Below are 24,447 nucleotides of genomic sequence, written 5' to 3' on the forward strand. Positions count from 1 at the left end.
CAGATGTATAAGCAAAACAGTTTCAGAAAAAATAATACAACATTGTAACACATGCGAATATGTGCAAAAGATCACAGAAATAATGTTATTGAGCAGAAAGAGGACAATGTAAGAAAATGTGCAGCATTGCTATGTGGGCCTAACACTCAGAAACCCATACAGCCACTCAAACAATAACCTACCTATACAGCCACTCACACACCCACTCTCAAAGGTTACAGGTTACAGTTAGGAAATACAATTTTAAAAGACATTTTAATTTGCTTAATAAACTAAAAGTTGCAGGGAAGTTACATTTAGGAAATAGTATTTAAAAAAACACACAATTTCACAGAAGAACCAAAGATTACAGGGACATTATGGTTAGGCCCAGATTGCACTCGTACAAAACCGGTGAAAATCAACAGTTATAGTTACCTAAGCTAATTATAACTTGTGCCTCCGCAATGCACTGCTTATGACCTCACATATTACATTGCTCATGACATGGCCAGTGACATCACTGATGACATCATTGATGACATCTTAAATGACATCACTGATGACATTACTGATGACACCCTCCACAGAACCCCTCCCATCCCCATACAATATCTCATACACCTGCTCACACACCCACGCAAACATTCGCATACCCATCACAGACCCATACCACTACTGATACATACAAACCCACTCACTCATACAGCCACTCACACAGCCACTCACTTGCTGATAGAGCCACTCACACAGCCACTCACAGACCCATATAGTCCCTTCCACACCCACATAACCACATACACACCCACTCACAGCTGCATAAAGCCAGTTACACACCCATACAATCACCCAAATACCCATTCACACCCCACACAACCACACATACAGTTTTGTGTTTGAAAAATGTCAAAATAAATAGTTAGAGACATTTTTTGGCACAAACAAATGCAGCTATACAAACAACCTTGCACCACAGCTAAAGCGCAAAGTGCTCCAGCTGGAAGTAGTTACTTATGCCTACTACCCCTCATAGGGTATAGGTCATCAACCATGGCTCTGCAGCCATCTCTGTTTTGGGATTATCTTTCAATCTAACTCCAGGTGTAGCTTATCTTCTTGCTCTGAGCCTAGAGGCCTCAGTGCTAGGTGTTTTTGGCCTTTCCCTATTTGTTTCCCCTTGAGGGTTCCAGGTCAGAGCTTACCTGGTGTTGTTAGATGGGGGCTTGTGGAGGATGTCGCCTAGTCAGCCCCAGTGTCTTTTCATAATTGTTCATCGAAAGGGAGATGGAAAGTCTGCTGCAATAGGCCATTGTTGTTGATTGTGTTTTGTCCACAGATTTGGGGGATTTTCCTCAGACAGGTGTTGAGGAAAGTATGTACATTTTCCAAAAATGCTTGGCAACTTTACACATCCATTAATAATTTCATATAGAAATTCATGGCTCGGAGAAAACAGGTCTACTTTTTATGAAAAACTTCATTGACAATCAACATTGAAAGAAATTATGAAAATATTCTCATGTAGGATAGTAGTATTTCACACATCTGTATAAGACATTACTATAAAAATTGGAATGAATGTTCATCCAACAGCATTCACATCAACGACATTATCATTCATTCATACTATTTACCTTCCTCATTCTTTACAATAGCAACTTGTGATACTTGACAGAAAGGTACTAATATTGGAGTTCTTCAATATCAATGGTCTTAGTTAAATGTCCTTATTAAATATTTGATACTGTGAATTTCAGTAGCACACTTAGGGACCCATTACGATGGTGGGCAGACACCGTAACGGTAAATGGGACCGACCGTCAGAGTTGCGGCGGTCCCGGCAGACCCAGTAGAACGCGACCGCCACCCTGGCGGTAGCATCCCACATACTTTACATTGTGGCAGGCGGGAATGTAAGCAGCACCCGCTGCAATGTAAAATATGCAAGTTGTGCATTGGCATGCACAACGTGACAGGCACCACGCGCTGCATGCCACCTTGTGAATGCCAATGAAGGGAAGTACAATAGGTACTCCCCAAGTGCAGCCTCCCACCCCCCACACCCCCAGGGAACCATAATCGGCCCCCAAAGCATTTTCTGCCAGACTTTCTATGGCAGCATCGCCGCCATGGAAAGGCCTTTTCAATGGCACATGATAATATTGATTGCGGTGCCTGCAAAGTACCGCCACCATAATCTACCTTTTCCTCCCAGCCGGCAATCTGACGGCAATCCGAAAGTGTCAGATGGTCTTTCCGTCCGCCGTGGTGCCATACCAATATGGTGGGGGGGTGTCACAGGCACATTTGGGGGGCAGATCGCCACTGCTGGCTCGGAGGTGGCCACTGCCGGCCCAGCGGTGGTGATCCCCCCGGGTTCATAATAAGCCCCTTGATCTTTTTCTTTTTCTGCCTATGCAGTTAATTAGGTTTCAATCATCACTCATTAAGACTATACCACAGTGGCTTATATTCTTAGTCTTCCTGTTTCATTTGTCTCTACGCGCATTTCAGCGTCACAGTGCCTTCATCAGGAAAGTCACCTCAAATACTAAGTCTTTTAGGTATTTTGCAAACATATTATACATTCTACTTAGCCCAAGTATAAAAATAAATGTAAATTAAAAAATGTAATAAAAAAACACCAAATGTGGTCCGAGACTCCACTAAAGAAAAACCTTCACCATGTGTCTTTTAACCTCCATTATCTGATGGCCCACAAATGTGGTGGCCATACTAGATACCTCACTCACTGGTGCTTAAAAGTCCCACTGACAATCAATCAATCAGGGGTTTATATAACGTGGCTACTCTCTGGTGAGGCTACTGACAGCACTCAATGTGCAAAGTCTCTATTTCCAAAATACATACTGGACGGCATCTATCCATCTTATTTGCGCTGGCTATCCATGCAAACAACTCGTACTCACCATGCTGTGCTCACAATAAAAAGTTTACGTATTTGCCATCCTGTTATGCAAGATCCTTAAGACCAATGGGTTTATGATTTTAAAGAACAGGTGTGCATTCTCTCTGGACACAACACCAACAGAACTGAAAAGTAAAAGAACGAAATGAGAGGCATGTTCCCAAACATGTGCGGTCCTAAAGACAAAATGGCGGAAAATAAGGAGGTTTGCATACTTTTAGCACACGTGATATTCTGTGTCTTGAAATAGATGCAGAGGTCACATGGGCTAGAAAACACAAAAGATATTTTTAAATAAGGGTACAGGGCAGCCAGGACACTTGAATCACAACTCTTCTAGTCTCTTGCGACGCACAGGGAAATAAGTGTGAAAACATGGTCCTCTAAATGAGAATGACCAGAGCCCAATTTAAGAATAAAAAAATTAGATGGAACAATCTTAGTGCTCTACATAGGATATTTGGGACCTACCTCCATGCTTGAGGTAAAAGCACAAAACTGTTCGGGGGCACTTAGTGGTAAGGTCTATGGAGAGACTACCTGTTACAAATACCAGGCGGGGAATGCCACACAATAATATAAAGTAGCCATGAAAAAAAAAAACAAGGGAGTGTCAACAAAATCAAACGCTGGTAACTTTTCTTGATCAATGGTCGGCATCTGTCTCTCGGAAGTGGAAGATGATGAATCCACTATTTACAGGTTCAATGCATAATGCAGCAATGTCACTTTCATGAGCCTGGGCCGATACACGCGGCTAGCTATCCGATTAGTACAAACATGGCCACCATATTAAAAAAGGCTGATCTGAATATCACATTGCTAATGAAGGTATGGACTTTGTTTTTGGAGGTCGCTGCTGTCCTCCAAGTTTCTGCTCATACCAAAGGACCGATTTAATGCTAGAGTTAAAAAGCCTCATCTTGGTTTGCAGCGTTAGGTCCTTGGAGTTCCAAATCTTGTTTAGCTGAATGAAGTAAACCCTTGCTTTTCCAATTCTTGCCTTGGCGATCGTGTCTGTACCGCCATGCTTCTCTATGACATTGCGAGGTAGGTAAAGGCCTCCACCTCTTCCATTGCATTGCCTGCAAGAGTGCAGCTATGCTGGTCATGTTAACCTACAGAATCTTGGTTTCTCCCCTATGGATTTTGAGGCCAACATGTGCTGATGTGGGTGCTACATTGTCAGTCTTCTCTTGCATCTGCTGATAGACATTGGAGAGTAGCGGCAGGTCGTCTGCAAAGTCCAGGGCACCGAGCTGTACCTAAGGTTTCCACTGGATTCCCTTTCTTCTCCCTGCTGTGAATGTCCTCATGATACAGTTTATGGCTTGCAAGAACAGATATGGTGAGCGTAAACAACCCTGGTGGACTAAGGTCCTCAATTGGAAGGCTTCTGAGAGTTATCCTCCTTGGACTATACTGCAGGTTGTTCCCTTGTAGAGTACCTGATGATTCTCATGAGTTTGGCACACCATAGTGGTTGTGGAGTTTCTAAAACATCTCTGTCCACATTGCCTTCTGATAGTTGATGAAATGGAGGTAGAGGGGGACTTCCATTCCATTGACTTCTCAATAATATTAAGCAGTGTTGTAATCTGGTCTGTGCAGGATCTATCTTTCCAGAGGCCAGCTTACTGGTCTTGCAACTTAGCGGCAACTTGTTCCTTCATTCTGTTGAGGATAACCCTATTGAAAACTTTGCCTGGTGTTGAAAGAAGTGTTATCCCTTTGCAGTTTGCACCTTTCTTGATGAAATATCCTTCCTTCCGGTCTGATGGCACCCTTTCTTCTTTCCAGATCCAGACAAACATGGGGTAGAACATGTCTACTGATGTTTCAATGTTTGCCTTCAGTGCCTTCACTGGAATGTTGTCAGACCCATGCTGCCTGTCCATTTCCCTGATGTTTGATGGCTTTCCATATTTCTTCCTTGGTTAGTCTGCTGCAGTTGATTGGCAAGTCCTTGTCAGCTGTGTGTATGTCTGGTGGACACAGCAACGTGGGCTTGTTCAGAAGCTCTTCAAAGTGTTCAACCCATCTTTGTTGGTGGCCTTTGTTACCCTTGAGTATCTTCCCAATCTTTGCTAGTCTGCTCCTATGCTTCTTTTTTTCTTCATTGTTGGTTTTAGTGTACTCACAATGAACTTTGCTTTCTCTGTTCTGGTTCAGCTGGTGTTGACTGCTGAAGGTGACTGAGTATGCACTTTGATTCTGTGGATCTTTGAGAACAGTGTATCAATGGCTTAGGTATGTCAGTTCCATTCATGCTTTCTTCATCTTTAGCTTCAGCCTGGCCATGACAAAGTGATTGTCTAACATGATGTCCTCTCCTCTCATCACTCTCGCATCCTGCAGGGATATTCAGAACTTCTTGGCAATGCAGATATGGTTGATATGATTCTCTTTTGAATGGAATAGTGACACCCACAATATTGCGTGTATTATATTGCTTTGGGAACACACTGGCACCTATCACCAGACTGTTCAGGGTGCAGAGATCTGCAATTTTTTTATCATTCTTGTTCATGTCACCAAGACGATGGTTGCCAATGACTTCTTCGTACCCGGAGCTGTCACTGCCAGTCTTGGCATTGAGGTCCTTGAATAGCTATTGTGATGTCTCTGTTAAGGCCTTTCTTCAGGAGAGACTGCAGTCTGTGTTAAAATGGTTCTGTTTTCGTCTTTTTCTCTGTCATTTGTAGGTGCATAGTACTGGATAGCATTCATGTCAATCCTCCTTTACTCTGTACTAAACATTGCTGTGATGAAACTGGAACTGTGGGCTTCCCATCCAATCAGGGCTCCGCTGGCTGCTGGAAAAAGCATCACTGCTACTCCCTGAGTATTTGGGGTGTTCTCTTCCTCTTATTCAGAATGCAGTCATTCCTCCTGGAGTCAATTGTTTCTGTCCGAACTGTGTCAATTTGGTTTTGCTTATATCAAGCAGGGCAAAGTTGTTTGGTGCATGGTCCTCCATGTCCCGATCGTAATGGCCTTGGTTGATAGCAGGTGAACAACTTTGTGGCTTCACAGGATCATCAGCTTTCGTCACGAGGCATCATAGATCCCAGTGAAGGAGATCCCACTCTCCCCAAGGTTGGGTTGTCTTTTGGGCTTTTGGTTGATGTTAGAACTGGGATTCTTGGTGTAGGTTTCCGCTAACTTTCACTTTCAGACCTCCTGTTTTTGCTGACTTTGCTTTTGCTGACTATAGAACTCGGCACACCTTAAGTAGCACCTTAAACGTGTCTCAGGCCTGCCATTGCAGAACCTTTATGTGTGGTTTAAACTGCCATTTTAACCTTGCATAGTAAATCTTTTGCCAAGCTAAAACCTCTAAAACATATATCACCCCTATGATAGGCCCTCGACAGCCCAGACGGCGAGGTATAATTTATTTAACAAGCAGGACATGTACTTTTATGTTTTGCATGTCCTGGTATTAAAATAAACTCTTAATTCCGTTTTTAACTATGTTCAACAGAAACGCACAATCGGTGCACCACCACAAAAATAATGTAACAAATTACAAAGTCTGTATCCAAAAGTTTGTTCTTTAAGTCCTCTTTTTTATTGATTAAACATATCATGCAAATGTAGGGTAGACCAGCCAGCGTGTTTCGCCCAATACAATGGACTTCTTCAGGGAAAAGGCAAGTTCTTCTAAAAAGAATGGGCCATGGTATTTGTGGCAAATGCAGACGGACAGTGTGTGTTCAAATTCACTGAGCCCTGGACTGATCAGTCGATCAAATTATGGTAAAAAATTGTTGCAAGGATCTATTTCCTAGAGTCGGATGCCTGGAATATGTAGTGCATCAAAAATATGTAAACTGCCAGATAAAAACACAGCTGAAACGTTCCAAGTTATATATATCAGTCAGCTCAGCACCATAATAAGCAGCAAAGCCAAATGCACAGGGAAGTCTTCTTTCCGCCCTTGGTTTGGAGGACCAATCTCTCCAATAGGATAACATTGGGGTTGCCTTATTATATTTTATATGTGTAACTTCCAAATCAGAAGAGATAAGCAGTTCATATTTGATGTCTTTGGAATCAAAATCTTTTAAAATCCTTGTATAAAATATTGCTGTTCCAAAAATGCCACTTTAAGAGAAATGCCATTTTCTTGCCTTAGCCATTTAGTGCCTTCAGTCTGTCACTGGGTGTCGGTGACAGTTGGGCTTTGTGAATTCCTCCTAAACAGCCACACTCAATGGGGAGCTTATGTATGATTGGATCAGCCATCACTGGCATGGTGGGAGTAAGAAGTTGGGCCCAGCCCCACAGACACTTGAATAAGCTGTGTCTGATCTCCACACAAAGTGCTAGATAACACCTGTAGTGAGTCTGGAGCTTGTGCACATTAAAAAGGTGTGCCTCAAAAAGCTTCTCGCCACTTCAAAGGCACAACTGGATATAGAAGAAGGACCTCAAGCATGAACACATCAGTACATTTCTGGACCTGTGGATACTCTGCCAGGAAGGAGGACAGCTGTGCTGCTGCAAGGACTGCCATTCTGCTGGGTCGCTGCTCTGAAGCGACTGCTGCCATGCTTTGCTGGACTGCCCTCCTGCCTGGGGAGCTAGAACTGGACCTACAACTTCATTGTGAATGGAGGACCCCAGAGTGACTCAAGGACTAGTCTGCCAGCCTTCTTATCTGAGTTGAGGGATATAAAATGCTTCCCAATCAACTCCTGGACCCAACTGCAGTGAGTTCCTGAACCCAAAGTAGTGCTTCTCAGATCCTAGATCCTTGATATGGCTTACAGCAATCTTTTGGACTCTTTGCAAATGCAAATGAGCCAGTTTGCATCGAGCCACTGCCAGTCACACCGAAGTTCAGGGTGAGCTGCTGCCAACCTGTCTCTTCAAACAGCAAGCATCGATTGCCTGCAGAGGACCACTAACACGGAGCACCAGCCCACTCATACATTACGTCTGCCCTGCTCTGTGCACCATGTTACCACCACCAACAATGGTCTCCTTGCTCTTAGCGATGCACGTTAATGTGAATCGGACTCTTTGCACAAAACGTGAGACGGTAAAACTTCAGAGAACTATTCTGGGATTGGTTCCAAACCCCGCTCCATCTTGGTTGGCCTTAACTTTTGACTTTGACCCAGTCCAGCATGACCAGATATTATTAGGTGGTGCTTTATGCTTTTAGGTGCTATTTTTCAGTTTATTCTTTAAAAATTCATAACTCTTGTTCTACTAATTGTATTTTGTCATTTTGGTCTTGTTGTATTTACTAAATTAAGCTCTATTTCTCTAACATGGTGGGGGAATCTTTTTTTGTTGTGTTTGTTATTACTGTTTTACTGGTTGAAGTGTTGCACAAATATACTTTGCACATTGCCTCTAACTTATGCTTGACTGCTCTGTGCCAAGCTACCAGGGGGTTGGGCACTTGTTAATTTGAGGTTTGTTTGTGACTTACCCTGCAAGGATTGTGGTTGCTGCTTGACCAGGGCTCACACCCCAGTCAACCAACAACCCAATTTCTCCCAGTTGCCTTTTATATGGCTAGGATAATTTACATTTGCTCATGCTAAAATGCAGTTCACAAATATTTTCTAGGAGTACTATTACTTATCCTACTTCTGTCAATTCTTGGGAATTCACAGCTGAAAAGCTACACCTAATGCAAGGAGATAAACCCTTGGTGCCCTTTTTTAAGACTTTCTTTAATTATTGAGCCCCTATTTTGGTCTAGCGTTGACCATGATCTTTTGCCTTTATTAAAATTCTGTCTCTCTCTCTATATTTCGGCTGGCTTCAGTATGAGTGACAGCATTCTGCTCTTTCACAAGGAGCATGTCAGCACACAAAGTCATTTTGTTCAGTGCCAGTAACTCCTGTGGCAGTGTGTGCTTTCTGAGGCCAAAATCTTTTTTGCTTTTGCCAATGTTTGTTATAATTGTCAGGACCCAAAAGCTCCCACACTAATAGGATTTTACAAAAACCATGCCAAAACAAGTCACACATTGACAAACTTAAAAGCTGACCACCAATTTCAGACCTACTGTCTTTGCCAATGCTTGTTTGTTTTTGTTTCCCATAATCCTATTGAAACTGGTTACACTCATTTTCCATTATGAATATTTTTGGAAAACACTAGCATGCATCAACTCATGTTACTTAATGATGCTGCAAAGAAATTGTACCTACAATTTTACAGCAGTTTAGCAAGATTAATTTTTTTCCTGCTTTTATTTTTTTCAGCAACATTTTATTTTGAAAGCAAAGAATCATCAATCTTGCTTTCAAGCTCCGGCAAGTATTTGGATCAAATCAGAGAGCATTCTGTGATCATTATACATAGCCTCATATTGGTAAACTTTGAAAACGTGTGAACACATTTTTATACTGGAACCACTGTCAGTAGTGCAGTCAGAGCTTACATTTACTTTTCCGACTTTCACCCCCAGTCACGGATCTGGGCTGAATCCATCATTGTTTTCCCTATTCTAGGAACACCATCAAGCTAAAAAGTAATTAAAATAATATGCTTGCATGGCATTATGGGGTACAACTTCAAAGGAGAAGTGAATAGTAAATGAGTAGCTCTTGCTGCTCATTTGCTATTCACTTTAAAAAGGTCACCCTTATATTATTCATATAAGAGGGGGCATTTGGCCCCCTCCCTGAGCCTTTCCATACCCTAGTACCCTTCTTCCACAGCTGTGTGGTTTTCAAAAAGGGGGGAAGCATGCATCACCCCTCCTCAAGCCATTAAGGGAATGGGGAACCAAAACCCTGGGGTATTTTAAAAAAACAAGGGGATGGGGCACACAGACCTCCAACAATGAGCAGGCAAGGGCCCTGGGGACACCATCTGCTGGGGTGTTTTTTCAAATGAAGGGGAGGTGGGCATGTACCCCCCTTCCCAATGTCTTAACAGCCAAGGGAACTCCATACCCTGTGGCCTCTGTGCCTACCTGGGGCACCCACAAACCAGAACTTTGGGGGTTGCTTCAGGATACCCAGGACCCCAGCAGCCCAAGAAAAGTGCGGGAAGAGTGTAGCGGCAATCTCCTGGGCAAGGAACCACAGCATGGCCCACAGTGTGACCCCCTCGCCCAACACTTCTCAGGCCCCTGGACTCCATCCCGCATCATCCGATTATAGACCTTTTCATGAAATGTTTTTACTGCTTCCACATGGAACTTGTCCCATGTGAATACGTCTTTGTTTCCTGTGCCTCTGAATAACTGCTTGCCACAAATATTGCACTGCATATATTTTGCTGTTACCTTCTTTTCCTCAGAACGTGTAGTAAAGGGATGTTATTTTCTTTACTTCAAGATGGTGTGTCTTTCTATTCATCCTCAACAGGTTGTGGATGTTTATCTTGAACAGAAGATGTAGCTTCAGCCATTCTGTAAAAGCAGAGTACCATGGTTAATCCTCCTTCCAGAAATTTCACTGTAGATATAGCTAGTTTTGGGTGAGGTTTTCCATGTACGTGGGTGGGGTCCTCATATATCCATTCAAAAGACAAGTGGGTTTGGTGTGAAGCAAATCTGTGAATCCTGTGAATAGATTTGCGGAATCACGGCACTCGTAAAATGGGTAACTTTGTTGAAAAAAAGATATACTTTTTTTATGTACCTGTAAATATTTTTACACTGATTTGATTAATGAAAATGAAAGGGTGTACATATCTGAAATAATTTATGAACTTTCAGCAAATCTACAGATTTGGATTTGCAGATTCATTTGCGTGATCGGGATTAAAAACCATAGAGTAGTAGCCAGTCTATGTTTACTGACCCATGAAGGTACCTCGGTACCCAAAAAAAGAATTTATAAAACATAATTTGTTTAATTACATTAAAAAACCTTTGAAAGCGCGCTGTTAGAAGATGAGGTATATATTCAACATATGAAGCAATGGATCGTGGAATACCTGACAATAAATAGGGGCACAGCAACCGAAGGTATGGTCTGGGATAGCTTTAAGGCTGGAGTGAGGGGAGAGACTCTAACTTTTGGTGTAAAGAGAAGGAAGCAGGAGCAAGAGAGAAATCATGCTCTAAGAAAGGAGATATTATTAGCTGAGGAAGAAGTGAGTGAGGGTGCAGTAAATCAGGCAAACATACCCAATAGCAATGGGAATGCACTAGAGCCTGCTATAATTAAACTAGCGAAGTTGAGAATGGAGGCAGAGGAATATATAGCATCCAAGGCAGCAAAAACATATGTGACCAATAGGGAGAAATGCTATGAGTTGAGTGACCGAGTAGGTCGAATGTTAGCCATTAGAGCAAGGCAAAAGTCAGCGCTTGGGGAGATAAATGCAATTAAAGACAGCTGTGGGAAGGTGGTAACGGGCACACACCAAATTAGAGAAGTCTTTAGAAAATTCTATACGAACCTATATCAAGAAAGTCATGTAAAAGATTTAGGGGAAATAGCAACATATTTGAATGATTCCCCAAGGGTTGAGATGGATGAACTAGGGAGAAGGAGATTAGATAATTCATTAGATCAGCAGGAGATCGAAAAGGATCTTAAGAGCCTCCCATCTAGTAAAGCAGCTGGACCAGCTAAGATACTGTTAGAATTTTACAAGGTTTTTTGGGAAGAATTAGGGAAGGATATGGTACGTGCCATGCAACAGGCGCAGAGGGGTGTATCAATACCAAACTCCTGGTCCGGCGCAGAAATTGTGGTCATTTTAAAGAAAGGAAAGGCACCTACAGACCCTGGTTCGTATAGACCAATAACATTAATGAATACTGATACAAAGATTTACTCAAAAGCACTGGCAATAAGATTCGCCAGTGTGATAACCCCATTAGTTACCATCAGCCAGCATGGATTTATACCTGGGCGAGGAACCACTCATCACACACGGAAATTAATTACTCTTTTTGATAAAATGGAAGTTACAGGGGAACCAATAGCGGTATTGCTCTTAGATGCTGAGAAAGCATTCGATCGAGTGTCCTGGGATTATATGTGGAGTGTTTTAAAAAGGGCAGGATTTGGGAATGGCTTTGTCACTGCGATAAAGACACTATATAGACATCCGGTGGCTGCAATAAGAATAAACTCAGGGATAACTGAACAAGTGCAAATTAGTAGGGGTACCAGACAGGGATGCCCGTGTTCCCCTCTACTCTTCGCCATGTATTTGGACCCATTAATTCGCAGAATGGAAAGGAATGAGAATATACCTCCAGTTACTACACCTAGGGGGGATTGTAAGATACTTGCATATGCCGATGACGTGGCTATTGTAACACCAGTACCCACAGAGGCTATTAGATATCTGGAACTGGAGGCTAAAAATTTTGGGAAAGTATCAGGATACTCCCTTAACACTGGTAAAACACAAATTATTAAAAATGACAAGGCAATATGTCAAGACCCGCGGGTGGTGCAGACAGGAAGATACCTTGGTATAACAATTACCGCAGAACTGGTAAAGATAGTAGAATTGACTATAGACCCTATTATAAGGAAGGTGGGTAAAGATTTAGACAGGCTTCACAATTTAAATCTTACAATAGTTGGTAGAGTAAATATCATTAAGATGTTAGTTTTACCAAAATCTTTATATATTTTTAGGACAATCCCTTTATGGTTCGACAATTCTTGGTTTAAAAAGATTGAAGGTATGATCAACAGATTTATCTGGTCTAAAGGTAAAACTAGGAGAGCAGCAAGATTTATGGCGCTCCCAAGGGAGAGAGGAGGGTGGGCTTTACCGGATTTGAAACTTTACTATTGGGCGGCCGCCCTCCAATACATGGCTGGATTGATAGGCGGAGCAGAAGCGGAGGGGGAGGATGTTCTAGGATCACTAGCAATATATGGCTTATTGATGGGGGAAGAGGTAAGGAATATATTTTTAAGACACTTTGATACAGCTTACTTTAAAAGAACGCGATTTAAGACTATTATGGGAGCCTATAACATCTGGAAAGCTTTCACTAAAAAGTATGGTCTGGGGAAAATTAATAGATATACTAGAATAAAAAACAACTTAGCATTCCCTGAGGATATATTCTCCGACTCAACCTATATAGAATGGCACACGAAGGGAATTACAAGGGTGGGGGATTTGATGGGCACGCAGGGGATGAAGCAGTTTATAGAAATACAGGGGAAATATGATCTGGCAACAAGGCATTTTTTTAAGTACCTGCAAGTAAGAAGCTTTCTGGCGAATAAAAGGGGGGGTTTGAGTGGATTTGAGAAATATCCCATACTTGAGGTGGTACAAAATGGAGTAAACTGTACTATTAAAAGGTTCTATGCAGAGTTAATTGAAACGAAACCAGATGACATGGATAAGTGGGGGCAAAGCTGGTCGATTAAGTTGGAGGCAGAATTGGAATGCTTTAAATTGTCACTAGAACTGGGTCAAAATATTCTGTGTTCTGCAGCATTACAGGCACAGCATTATAAAACTATATATCGGCTGTACTATACCCCAGCAAAACTTGCACAATGGGGGGCGGTTACTGGAAGTAATTGTCCCAGATGCGGAAGTTTGCAGGCCGATATAATTCATATATTTGCAACCTGTCCGCACTTATCGACAATATTGAAAGAAATACAGAACTTTTTACAAAGAGCATTGAAAATAGTAGTCAACTTAACCCCTACGATAGTGATACTGGGAGTGAACTCAGACAGCACCCAGGGAGAGGGTTGTTATTTTGTTTTTGTGGCAATGGCTGTATTGAGATTATGTATTGCCTCAGCGTGGCTTGATCAGTCACCACCAGTATTTCAACAGTGGTTAGCCAGGATCCTAAATATTTACAGTTTGGAAAAAGCAATATATTCTAGAAAAGGAAAAAAGGGGAGGAAACTGGGGTTGAAAATATGGCAGCCAATAACAAAATGGAAGGAAGAAATATAATGTATCACGATGTATAGGCTCGTAATGTTTATTGTGATAGGAGGTAGGGTTCTTAAGTGTATAGTAGGAAACAATGTCTTGTATGGTCTTTCCCCACTCCTTCTTGTTTACCTTTCCCTTATCTACTTGCCTATTTATTTATTCTTTTTTTTTCCCTTCTCTCTCTTTCTAGATATATTTTGTTACTCGTTGAATATAGTTAAAAATCTTATATATGATGTATATGTTTCTCTGTTTGAAATGGATTAGTAGATTTGTTTGGTTTGGAAAACATGACCGAATGTATATAGTAATTTGTTCCTCATCCCCGGTGCAGGGGGTACAAAAAATGTGTTAAAAAGAATGTTTACAGTTAAAAAAGCTACATTAAAAATAAAAATTAATTGCAATACACTTACAGCCTGATTTAGATCTTGGCAGATGGGTTAGTCTGTCACTACGCTGACAGATATCCTGTCTACCAAAGTATAAATCTCATTATATCCTATGGAATTTATATTTTGGTGGACGGGATATCCCTCACCATTGTGATGATGCAACCTATCCAATATCTAAATCATGCCCCTAGTATTAAAAAGATACTCTACAAATTAACTAAAACACTTTAGAAATGGACTTAGAAAAAGGCGTTAAAAATTCACTGGAAAAAGAAAAGGTTTCAGGGATAGGAAGGTACTCCTTCCAGCACAAAAACACTCCTTACAGGCCAAGGCAGCACAAACCTCAAACCCTTGAAAACTCTGGGCCCTGGTCTGGGCTGGAAGGTAAAGCTCTTAGGAGCTAGGTGCCTGGCCATGCGCATTGGAAGCCCTGCTGATGGATGCTGGGGGGACCAGGCTCAGGAGTGCAGGTGAAGAGATCTAACTCGGCGGTCTTGACAATTATCGGGGAAATGGAAGAGGGTCGGAGGTTGAGATCTCCCAATACCTTGACTTTGGAGGCCAAATTTCCAGTTTGTCAGAAAACAACGGCCAACAAGCACTGGCAAAGCCATTTGGCCTGGAATTGGCAGACATCCTTTTAGCTTTGTCAATGCGTGGTTGCTCTGTTCTGGTTTTTCTAAACAAAATATTTTTGAAGCACTGCTAAGTTCTCATCAATATAAAAAGTAAACATTGGCTAAAAATATACATATATTTTTTTTGTCTCACAACGCCCACTTTTACATAGTAGTTGCAGCACTTTATGTGGATGTGCACCTTGTGAAAAAACATAATGCAGTCACTCACAGTTAAGTTAGCCAATGGCTGCACTGGGCTGACCCCCACTTCATGCTGTACGCTGTAATGTTCGAAAGAGAAAAATGGGAATAACATAACTACAGACCAATGAAGAAGGAGGGCTGGCTGAAAGCCCCTAAAAGTAGGTATATTTAGATATACTTTTAGTACAATTAAAAAATCGTGGCTAGTGGCAGCACTAAAAGTGGTGGCCTCTCGACATAACTCTCAATAAGGCTTGTCTAGCTTTCGCTTTCACACTCCACTAAATCAGCCTTGTTCTCGGTAGCGAACTCCCTCAGTTGAGAACCTAAACTGACTCCTCTACTCATCCTTTCGACCTTACATCTGATGTTGGCATGGTCTTTTGCAGTACCTTCTGGTTTGCTCTGTCACATCTTGTCCTCTCAAGATGAGCTCACTCGTGGCTCACTTCCTACCACCCTAATCACACCTAATCTCTTATGTCCAGGCCCCTCACCTTCATGAGGTGCCCCCATGGAGCTGCTTTCCATGCCTCTACTACACGTCTTGATTACACTACACTTTGATAAACTACTTTGAGATCTCTAGTACCTGTGTCACTGTCGATGACTTACCACTCCTGCCATCTTCTCTACAAAAAAGGGCAATTCCTGTTCTTTTCACTTATGGTAATTTCCCCATCCTTTTAGTCCTTCTCCACAATTTTCAGGTTGTTTTGGTCCCATCTTCAGGTTCTCCAGAGCTATACCTATACGTAGCAGTTACACATTTTTGTAAAGTCTGCGTGGGCCTCATCTTCCAGAGAGCACTTGGCCTTATTTAGAAGGTCTCTGTTTTTTTGCAATTACACCATTGGGGTCATAACACCACCGCAAGGTGTGGTGTTCCTCCTGGTCTGTGTTAACAGCCAGTCCAGAGTCGGGAATGAGGCAACAAGCAGTATCAGAATGTGGCCCGACAACTGCATGCTTGCCTTTTTTCCATCTCTTGTCCTGCACAGATTTTACCAGTATTTCCAGTGTAATTGGCACAGGGAACACAGAAGACATACAGATGATGGACGGAATGCAGAGCAAATCAACCATTCACCCCAGTTTTCACCCAGCCATATGCAAATCAGTCTTGACTCTGTGCCTACTAACATCAATCATGAGAACGGGGCACTGTACACTTCCCTTCACAGAAAGATCACGGAAAGGAACACGTTGCTATCATACCATAACCACCATCCACGGGCTCTGAGAGATGGCCTGCCATTTGCGCAGATTCTCAGAATCCGCCGCAACTGTATACATAAAGCTGACTACATGAGAGAGGCAGAAATACTTTGAGTCAGACTAGTTACAAGAGGTTACCCAGGTTAGTAAAAAGATCACTCAAACAGGCCTGGTATTGTCCAGGGGAACAACTACTGAAAACAAAGAGAAACCGGGCATGGATAAAATAGTATGTGTTACCACTATTGGGACTCATGCAAACCAAGTACGCAACCTCATTACAAAAAAATTGGAGCACAACCAGGAGTATGGACCCTACATTTGAAACACTGCTCTTTGCTTATAAGAGAGGAAAAAACATAAAAGACCATCTTGTGAGATCCGCAACTGACAAAAAAGTGAACTCACCCAATACTCTAACCAGCGCATGGGGCCTACCTAGAATTAAGGGATACCATAAGTGTGGCAATTGCGTGTCCTGCGAGTTCACATTTGATACCACCACCTTTGAACATGGCAACCTCAAACACACCCTAGAAAGCTTTTCAAATTGCAACACACGAAATGTAGTGTATTGCATTTGATGCCAGTGTAACCTTCCGTACATCGACCAGACTCAACAACCAGTCAAGGCTAGGATCAGCCAACAGCGAAGTCGCATTTGCAGATCCGTTCCCAATGCCCCCTTGGTATCACATTATAATGAGAACAAGCATTTACAATGCAATAGGTCTCACATTAGGAAAGGTTGAGCTATTGGTATTGTAAATTACACCATTTTTATTTATGTGGTGGTTTTAAAAATAGTGAATTTAATAGCTTTGTCATTTACAATGCCAATAGTTTTAACTTTTGCAAATGTCGCACCTATAGCATTTGTAATGCAATATGTGTTGTATTAACGTGACTTCGATGTATTGATATTACAAATAGCAATAGCTTTAAAAAAATGTAATAATTAATACTTAAATAAAAGTTATTGTAATTTATAATGACAATAGCTTAAACTTTTGTAAATAACTTTTGTGAAGATTCTGTTCATTGTATTTTATTGTGACGAAAATCCAGGAACAGAAGTGAAATATTAACATCTTTTTGTGACATTTGTAATAAAGCTTGAAACATTGAGAGAACATATTTGAACCAGTTGTTGTTGAATGGTTGCACAGATTGATGCTGTGGTGGTGCTGAGTGATGTTTTGGTGGCGACGAGTGATGCTGTGGCGTTCAGTGATGCTGTGGTAGCGCATAGTTATGTTGTGGTCCCCCTGTAGTGATGCTGAGTGATATTGCGGTGATGGGATAGATAGTGTGAGTGCGATAGATAGAGGGAGGGTGATAGATAGACAGATAGATAGAGTGAGGGCGACTGATAGATAGAGTGATGGCGATAGAGTGAGGGCGATAGATAGACAGATAGATAGAGTGAGGGCGATCAATAGATAGAGTGTATTTTTGTTTCATTGAATAGAGTGTAAGTATGAGGTGTGTAATTATATGACACTGAGTAATATTATTTGGAGTGTATTTACGTTGCATTGAGAAGAGTGTAATTTTGTGGTACTGAGTGGTAATATGGGGAGTGTATGTTGTATTCAGTAGAGTCTAATTATGTGGTGTGTAATTATGTGGCACTGAGTGGTATTTGGAGTGTATGTTGCATTGAGTGCAGTGTAATTATGTAGCATATAATTATGTGGCACTGAGTGGTATTGTGTGGAGGTGTGTTGCATTCAGTAGAGTGTAATTGTGTGGCATGTAATTATCTGGCACTGAGTGGTATTTGGAGTGTATGTTGCATTAAGTGCAGTGTAATTATTTTGCATTTAACTATGTGGCACTGAGTGGTATTTCAGAATGTGTGACCAAAGGTGCCCTTGAAAATGGAACTAAACTTTATGGGGAAGACTCAACTAAATTCCCTAAGAAACACTTCTTTAAAGACTAAGAACCTTAGTGGACAGGGTACTCTTTCAAAACATGGTGCATTTGAGTGTATATTGCATTGAGTGCAGTGTAATTATGTGGTGTGTAATTATGTGGCACTGAGTGGTATTTGGTAGTATATGTTGCATGGAGTGCAGTGTAATTATTTGGTGTGTAATTAGGTCACACTGAGTGGTATTTGGAGTGTATGATGCATTGAGTGCAGTGTAATTATGTGGCGTGTAATTATGTGGCACTAAGTGGTATTTGGAGTGTATGTTACATTGAGTACAGAGTATATATGTGGTGTGTAAATATGTGGCACTCAGTGGTATTTGGAGTGTATGTTGCATTGAGTGCAGTGTAATTATATGGCATGTAATTATGTCGCAGTGAGTGGTATTTGGAGTGTATGTTGCATTGGGTGCAGTGTAATTATGTGGCGTGTAATTATGTCGCAGTGAGTGGTATTTGGAGTGTATGTTGCGTTGAGCACAGTGTAATTATGTAGCATATAATTATGTGGTAGAGTGGTATTGTGTGGAGTGTATGTTGTATTCAGTAGAGTGTAATTGTGTGTCATCTAATTATGTAGCACTGAGTAGTATTTTGAGTGTATGTTGCGTTGAGTGCAGTATAATTATGTAGCATATAATTGTGGCAGAGTGGTATTGTGTGGAGTGTATGTAGGATTCAGTAGAGTGTAATTGTGTGGCGTGTAATTATGTGGCACTGAGTGGTATTTGGAAACTATGTTGCATTGAGTGCAGTGGAATTATGTGGAGTAATTATGTGGCAGTGAGTGGTATTCGGAGTGTATGTTGCATTGAGTGCAGTGTAATCATGTGGCGAGTAATTATGTGGCACTGAGTGGTATTTGGAGTGTATGTTGCATTGAGTGCTATGTAATTATGTGGCGTGTAATTATGTGGCACTCAGTGGTATTTGGAGTGTATGTTGCATTGAGTGCAGTGGAATTATGTAGCATATAATTATGTGGCACTGAGTGGTATTTGGTGGAGTGTATGTTGTATTCAGTAGAGTGTAATTGTGTGGCATGTAATTATGTGGCACTGAGTGGTATCAGGAGTGTATGTTGCATTGAGTGCAGTGTAAATATATGGCGTGTAATTATGTGGCACTGAGTGGTATTTGGAGTGTATGTTGCATTGAGTGCAGTGTAATTATGTTGGGGTGTGTGTGTGTGTGGGTGTGTGTGGGGTGTGTGTGGGGGGGTTAGGTGTGTGTGGGGTGTATCTGTGTGTGGGTGTGTGTGGGGGGTTGCGGTTCATTCTCTCAAGAAAAAACTAATGTAAGTGAATGTGTGAACATTAGTCGAAACAACAGTAAACTACACTGCGAAAAATAGAAGCATGAAAAATGTGGAATCCATAAAGTTGCATTAAAAAAACGAGATAGCTACATTCCCTAAATGTGTAGTACTCGTGGCTGCTATCAGATGAGGTCTGTTGATGGATGGATTGCCTCCTGTTACTTCCCCTTATGAGTAGCAGGCGTGGAGAGCAATGTGTAGCAGAGCAACAGGCCAGAGGTTGGGGAGAAGAATTTTTGAAAAATCTAAAGAAAGCCAAGGACGAAGAAGCACTGGGCAGGAGGAAGGAGCAACAGAGAGCAGGTCTGGGCGAGTGGAATAAAATGCAGCACACGAAGAAGCGAGAGCAAATGGGGCGAGGGGAGGAACATTGAGCGCTCAAGGCGAGGGGTGCAGGACTTTAGTGGAAAGAAAGCTGCACACGAGCCCTCGTGTTTAACGAACATGAAAAACTCCCTAAACATGAAACATTAAAGCACCTTTTTTAAAACTGTATTAAATTGTTTTTTTATTAATATATTTATTTAATGGCAGCATCTTCTTTACAGAGCCGTCTAAACAGCAGCCCGGGCTGCACTGACCCATGGAACTTCAGGAAAGCTGAGCGTCACTATGAGGGTAGACAGCCCATGCTGTAAACTGTCGGCAATGGAAAACAAGCTACCTTTGAAGAAGGACAGGCATCGCTGGGAGAAGGGCTGATTCTGCGGAGCGCGTGAAGTGGCTGGTGGGAAATGTCTTGCTTTGTGGGAGGGCTAGGGGGAGTGGGGCGCGTATGAAGAAGCGGACATCAAAGGAAGGGTGGGAGGGAACGAGCATATGGGGAGGGAGCGGTAACGAAAGTGAGAGGGGGCAGACCTGACAGCCAAATGTGGATTTGTATTATCCAATATCAAAGGGCAGTCCTTTCCCAGTGTCCAAGGAGGCAAAGAGCTTTTAGATATGGTTAATATTTTTTGATTGATTACGATTTCTGGTAAGTTAACTGGACAGTCCTTAGGGCGTTATGTTCTCGGGCCTCTGAGATGCGTTTATTTTTGACAGTCCTTTTTTTTACAGTCCTTTTTTGTTGTCTTCTATATCTCTCTAACAGTATAGGAAAACAATATACAGCGTTCTTCTGTGGCCAAAACTCAGAAAAAAACATTGATTGTGATAGTGATTTTACAAATATAGTCAGTATTTATTTTTTAAATAAATGTCCAAGTTAGCATCTTATTCGGAGTTTCATTCACCAAGAGGACTTAGAAGGATCCCATATCTTCATACATAATGCTGATCACGTAAAATCATTTATTATCCATATCACAATGCATTTCAGAGATACCAGACTCCCTCTTCTTTGGGTTTACATGATCTACAGACATGTGAGTTATCAATATATTTATACATTGATAGTGTGCAGTAACTAAATTGTGTTTTTGTGAATTCTTAAAAATAAAAAGTAGCAAGTAATGAAAAGAACACGTGAGAGGAGAGTAAGAGTTGAGGAAGGAGAGTGGAGGGAGACAGCATGATGGGGAGGGAAAGAAAAAGGTGAGAATAACAGAAAGAGGAGAAGCGGAGAGGAACAGAAAGTGAGAAGAACGGAAAGAGAAAAGGAGAACGATAGCAAGCAATTAAAGTAACAGAGAGAGAAAGAGTAGGAGACAGGGAGGGGGTTGAAGTGCGCAGACGCCACTCCTGACCCATGCAGGGCAGGCAGCTTCTGGGGGCCTTGTTAAGAGGCTGCGAAGACTGGTGAGAGGTGGGGGGGATGAGTCATATTTGATCAGAGGAGGGGGGGTGCGCAATTAGCAGGGGGATTGTGAAAGCAGGCAATGAGCCCCTGTTTGTGTTCACATTCCTGAGCAGTGTAGTCTGTACACAAAAACAAGGCAGTGCTGGAAGGGGGGCTGGGCAGAAATGCGAGTCACGGCCTGGCGGTCGTGAAGTGTGAAGCAGTGGGCGGGGAGGCAGGAGAAAATGGTAAGGGGAGCCTTTGAAGAGCAAGGCGGGGGGATAGAAGCACGTTCACGAGCAGGTGCACTTCTACAAATCCGCATTGTAAACTCAGCTTTCTGGTTTGACTGCAATAGGTCTCTCTGCGAGACCTAAAAACCACACTGCAGACGAGCTGAAATGGCAGGTGGTTGACATTGCCTCCTTACCAGAGAGGGAGGCGACATAACGAACATACTCCAGTGCACTGAATGCAGATGGATAGACAGGGTCAACTCGATTGAAGAGGGCCTCAATTCTGCTGAGGAATGGAGATGCTTTGTAACAACACTACATTGAGACACCCGTACTGTCCCAGCACTATCTGTCTGACAGTAGACCTAGGAACAATTCTGTAACTATGTATACTCCCAGCAGCCATATACCAGTATGTCATGTGTACTTTAGGACCCCACAGACAGCCTCCAGTGAAACAGTTCACACACTACTTACAAATTGATTCTCTGAGGCAATTGAAGTGCCTACGAAGTAATGACTAATAAGGGCCTGTTCACACCCTTAGATCAGTCAAGTTGACACCACTATTCTATTAGAAATATCCAATGCTAAAGTATTCGTGAATATATGCATGATCCAACCACACAGAGTTCTGTCATAGATGTATTGCTTACAAATGTTTTGGACGTTATGTGCATTACAGAATATAGGTCAGCGGTACAACACGCATTCAATTTCCGCACCACACAGAAATGCTTTGTCCCCAATTATATACGTGTGCTCCCATTTCGTGAATTTATTCAACTACATCCACCGTAATGCGTTGCACAGAACCTTCACCCCAATCCAACTTCCATAGACATACTAGTTGTAGGCATGAGACCCTTCTAACACCAGACCTCCAATACGCCCATTCAGGTCTGTTTTCTGTTTCCATAGTACATGGGCACCTATCAGCGGAACGCACGGTGAGACGGTACTCTACCCTGCTACATGCCGCTTGGCGGTCCAGAAAGGCGGGTACTCTCACTTAAAACTGAGCGCGATCTGTGTCATCGCACCCAGAGCCTACCAGCGCAGCTAGGCTGCAACAGATCCAAGCAGTTGCTGTGACATACGCGGAGACCCGTCCACTCGTCATTTCCCAAGTAAGTTCAGAGAGCACACCACAATCCCCTCTCACCTTCCGCCCCACTTCACCCCTTCCCCTCTGTTCCTTCTTTTTCCTAACACCCCCTCCTCCCTCCCCTCTCCCCTCCACACACAATCCCTCATAGGTTCATTCTCAGTACTCTTTCATTTTGCTGCAATCCAAATTGCAATGTTATCATTCAGAGCACCACGAAGGAAACTGTCAATTATACACAGCTCCACACGTGGAAGTGTACCGCTACGGCTGTAGCGAATCATATGAAGAGTCCATCGGCCTACTTATGTCAGTAAGAGTCTGCTTTGCCTCACTGTGAGGTAACTTTTATTCATTACTGCTCTATCGGCAACAGCTTCCTTAGACTATGTCTTTGTCCCGTAGGGTCATCCAACGGTATATGGTTGCCCGCCACAGTCCTGATAAAGACTCGCAAGGCCCAGGCTTAACTCACCGTGAGGCCCGAAGTCGCGTCGAAACGTCGACGCTCATTTAACCTTGACCTGGACCTATATATTGTTACTTTTTTGTGCACTATAAGCAATCAAATATATAGGTTTCCGAATGAATTTGCAATTATGGTTGGATTGATTTAGGGCCAGGTCCTAGAATAGGGATGATTATGGATCCTTGTGTGTAATAAAATAACTGTGTTTTTATGTCACATATCTTTGCAATTCTTTGCAAATTCCTTTCTTTCCTTATCACTGAACTCTATCACATCTTTCTATTTTACACGCTCCTTTTGGGACAACCAATATGACCTAGATGTATTGTAATAATCATTTACATCATTCAATAGTGGTAGAAAAATGAATAAATCACCACTGAATATCTGTTTTGCTGTTGCGTTGTGAGATTGTCCAATCTATTGATGAAGAGTAGATTATTATACTCTACCAATGAAGTTTTAAATTGTTGACTAATTGTGACATTGTGAAATAATAGTCTTTGGACCATTGTCTTATATTATCAGATCTCTGTACTGGCGAGAATGTTTGACATTGATCAGCATTCTGTCCATCAATTAATCTTTTTGCATTTGTCACCTAGAGTGGGACGGGTAGGCCCAGACCTGTGTTCAGTGCTCGCAGTGCCACTGGAGTTAAGTTAGCTGGGCTGATGAGGGGTGAAACCCCAACCCTTTCCCAGGATGCTTGTTCAAGGTAATGTTGAAACAGAAAATCAAGCCCTCCCAGTACTTGGCCTTGCATAACTGTCCCCGTAATCCTTCCTAGAATTGTACCCTTGGTACCCAGGAGCTCAAGAGTATGGAGCTTCAGATGAGACAGGAGGCCAAGAGTTTGGGTACTAATAGTTTAGGATCCAACAACAGAGGGAGAAAAAGTCAAGGAAACAGAGATAAAAGACCGCTGAGAAGGACAGGCACAGACTACTGGAGGATAGGAATTTTTCCAATACTCTGAAATACATGGAGTAACAGGTAGAACAAGCCGAGGTGACATCTATCCACACAACAACTACCCTGCTGGTAAATGTCACCCTAGATCAGTATCGCGAGAGAGAGAAGGAAAACAAAATTATAGATTCCAATGTAAGGGTGTGGCAGTCCATTTTGGAGCTGGCATGTCCTATGCAGAAGGAGAATCTGGAGGAGACTGTAATGGTTCTAGTCACCCTGTTTTATAGCGCGAATGATACCATTTGTGAATTCTGAAAGAAGAGTAAGTTGAGTCTAAATGTATGAAAAATGCACTGGTGAGAAAGTTTGGCTCACTCTAGGTAAACCCCACAATAACTTGAAACAAGCATTTGCAATGCAATTGGTCTTGCAATTAGGAGATTTTGAGCTACTGGCATTGTAAATGAGAATGGATTTCATTTATGTGTTTAAAAAACCTGCAGTAATAAAAGGCATTGT

Source organism: Lissotriton vulgaris, chromosome 2_1 (assembly GCF_964263255.1).
Source record: "Lissotriton vulgaris chromosome 2_1, aLisVul1.2, whole genome shotgun sequence".
Classification (NCBI taxonomy): domain Eukaryota; kingdom Metazoa; phylum Chordata; class Amphibia; order Caudata; family Salamandridae; genus Lissotriton; species Lissotriton vulgaris.